Consider the following 3499-nt stretch of genomic DNA (forward strand, 5'->3'; position numbering starts at 1 on the left):
TGTCTGATCAAGAGTCTCTTCCACAGTGAGAAAAGTTATTAAAAAATAAGGGGGAAAAATGGAAATGCTGCCTAACCTATATGGTTTATGTAAAGTTTCTAAGGCTAATTCTTTATTGCTTGGGAAGTCCATGAAGCTTTTGATCTAATGGATGAAAGTCCACAAGGCATGAGGAGGTAAACTACAGTTATTCTAAGATTATTCATCATTAAGATAATGACTTTGAACACCTTGTAAAAGATAATTAAAGGGAGAGAAAAGGATGCAAAATAATTGGCATCAAGTAGAGTCACTTGGTGGAAATAGAAAAATTGAAGGTAAAACATTTAAGCCTTTCAATGCTTTTCTTGACATAGCAATAGACTACAATTTTTAAAATTTCTTTTAAAGACAAAATGATAAATAAAACATGCAATAACTGGTTCAGTTCTCAGGTGATTTTTAATACTAGAAATATATATGAATATGAATGCATATATGAAAATTAAAATAAAATGTATATATTTAAGTAAGACTGAAATGGAGGCTTCATGATTCTATTACCTGCCCCCATTTAATGGGAAATCATATGCAAATATTATTATTAGAGAGGCATGACTATTTATTCCTTCTTCCTAAAAGTTTTAAGTTTTTATTCAATAGCATCATTTTTCTTTTTTTGAGACAGCGTTTTGCTCTTCCACCCAGACTAGAGTGCAGTGGAGTAATCAGAACTCACTCCAGCCTCAAACTCTTGGGCTCAAGTGATCCTCCTGCCTCACCCTCCTGAGTACCTGAGATTACAAGTGTACGCCATCACACCCAGATATTTTTTTATTTTTCATAGAGACAGGATCTCACTTTGTTGCCCAGACTGGTCTCAAACTTCTGGCCTCAAGTGACCCACCCACCTCAGCCTCCCAAAGTATCAACAGCATCATTTTAAAAACCATTTTTGTTTATTTGGTTGGTTTGTTGATTGAGGGCTTCCCTCATCAGCAATAGAAAATTTGGCTCCATTTTCCATAAAAGATCCAATGCAAGTCTGTGTTTTTTCATGATGCAAACATATGACTATCATCTTTTACTCATTTTGAGTTATTACTATTATTATTTTGTTATTGCTGAAAGTCTTATTTTCTATAAAATCTTACCCCTAGCCAAAAATGGAAATGGAAAAAAAAAATGGAATGTTACTGTTAAAAAGGGCGTAAGAGACGGCAACAACTACCGTTACAGCGACCACCAGTATTTGTAAATGTTTACTACATGTTAAGCACTAAACAAAATCCCTTTGTATGCATCATCTCAATTAGCCCTATGGAACCCACCCCTGCTGTCAGCACATTAAAGAGGACACTGAGACCCAGTGAAGTTAAAGGGCTTGTCCAAGATCGTACAACTAGTTAGATGTATAAACAGAACTTGGACCTGGTCCTTTGGTTCACAGTCCAGGAGTATTTTCCCACCACAATAATTTAAGTGAAAAATACAAAATGAACAGAAAATCATAATTCTATTAAGGACTTTCATGTTTTAAAATTTGATAGGATGTAAGCTTTATACTTTCCATCCAACATTTAGTTTAATCTTTCACACAAATTCATTTGAGAAGTGTGACTCCTATCCTTCCTGGGCAAGTTATTTCACTGTAGATGGCTTTGTAATTAGATTGAGAGGAAAAAGAATTTGCTTATTCATGTGAGAGGAAGAAGTGTAGTATCAGCTTAACATTCTAGCTTAAAATAATACTGACTTTATCTAAAATATGTCAGAGTGACCAGTTGAAAAGACCCCAGTACAGTCAATCAACTAACTGTTTGTTTTGTCTATGGAGGAACCCACCAAAATCATTTGGCAAATGTTATTACTAAATTGATCTAACCCATGTCTATTGCTGTGTGGGAGCGGTGTGGTGTACTCAAATGCACTAGATAAAGAATTCCTAAATTCTTCTACTAATGGTTCTTTAAAATTGATTTAGAGCTTCTAACTAAAGAATAGTCCTCCTCTCTCTTTGCAAATTTTAGGAATGAGAATCAGATGACCTCCCCACCCCCATCATAGATCATGAATCTAGATGTACAGTTCATCCTAATGATTCCTCAAAAAGGAAAATCAAGACAGCCAATGCTTTAGGTTTATTGTTGTTACCATTATTGCCAATGGTATAAAATCTACAGTAAATCTTCAAATAAGAGAAGAGTCCTAGGCATATCTTCTCTTAATCTTAAATAGGTAGAAAACTGAGAATAATAATAAAGAAAAGACTTTTTTGGTTATAATTTCTAATAGTGAATTTTATGGGCTGAATTGTGTATCCCCAAAATTCATGTTGAAGTCTCATCCCCCAGTGTAATTGTATTTGGAGATAGGACTTTCAGGAGATAATTACACTTACATGAGGTCTTAAAGGGGGTTCCTAATTCAATAGGGCCAGTGGTGTTATAAGAGGAAGAGATTTCTCTCTTTCTCTCTCTCTCTGTCTCTCTCTGCCTGTCTCTCTGTATGCACTCAGAGGAAAGGCCATGTAAGGACACAGTGAGAAGGAGGCTGCTAAATGAAGTTAAAGTTAAAGCTAGGAAGAGAGCCCTCACCAGAACCTAATCATGCTGGCACCCTGATCTTGGACTTTCAGCATCCAGAACTGTGAGAAAATAAATTTCTGTTGTTTAAGCCACACGGTATTTTGTTATGGCAGCCAAAGCTGACTAAAAGAGCACACTACTATCAAACCTTGAAAATATGTCAGGCTGGGTGTGGTGGCTTATGCCTGCAATCCCAGCATTTTGGAAGGTCAAGGCAGGAGGATTGCTTGAGTCCAGGAGTTTGAGCCCAGCCTGGGAAATATAGTGAGACCTCATCTCTACAAGAAATTTAAAAGTTAGCCAAGCATAGCAGCACACACCTGTAGTCCCAGCTACTTGGGAAGAGGAGGTGTGAGGATTGCTTGAGCCCGGGAGGCTGAGGTTGTAATGAGCCAAGATTGTGCCACTGCACTCCAGCCTGAGTGACAGAGCAATTTATTTTAAAGAGCTGCTCTCAACTCTTATAAAACAATTTGGAGGGCTTTAGTGAGTGCCAATGATTGTTAATAAATATAACCTATACATTTTTACTGGTCTAGCCTCAAAAACAGTAATTTTATAAAGCTGTTGTTTTGAAGGTAAGTTAATGACAACATTAGTTGGAATGCCTCACATTGGTGTGTGACCTCAAACATGTAGCCAGAGGCGAGTTGTTAAATGTTTTTCAACTGATTCTGAGCTCCAAATAAGACCTGAAGCCCACTAGCACTAGATTTTGACTAATTATAAATTTCACAGAGAACTGTCATCTGCATAAAAACAATGAAGCTAGCTTATACAGAAAGTAAACTTTATATCAGGGTCAAACAAAAGACTCAGGTCTTTACATTACAGTTTACAGTGTACCTTCCAAATGTTAAAATCTAAAATATCTGACATTGGGGGCTGAGTAATTTTTTAAAAAGGTAAAATATCCATCCATTCATTCATTC

Source organism: Pongo pygmaeus, chromosome 5 (assembly GCF_028885625.2).
Source record: "Pongo pygmaeus isolate AG05252 chromosome 5, NHGRI_mPonPyg2-v2.0_pri, whole genome shotgun sequence".
Taxonomy (NCBI): Eukaryota; Metazoa; Chordata; class Mammalia; order Primates; family Hominidae; genus Pongo; species Pongo pygmaeus.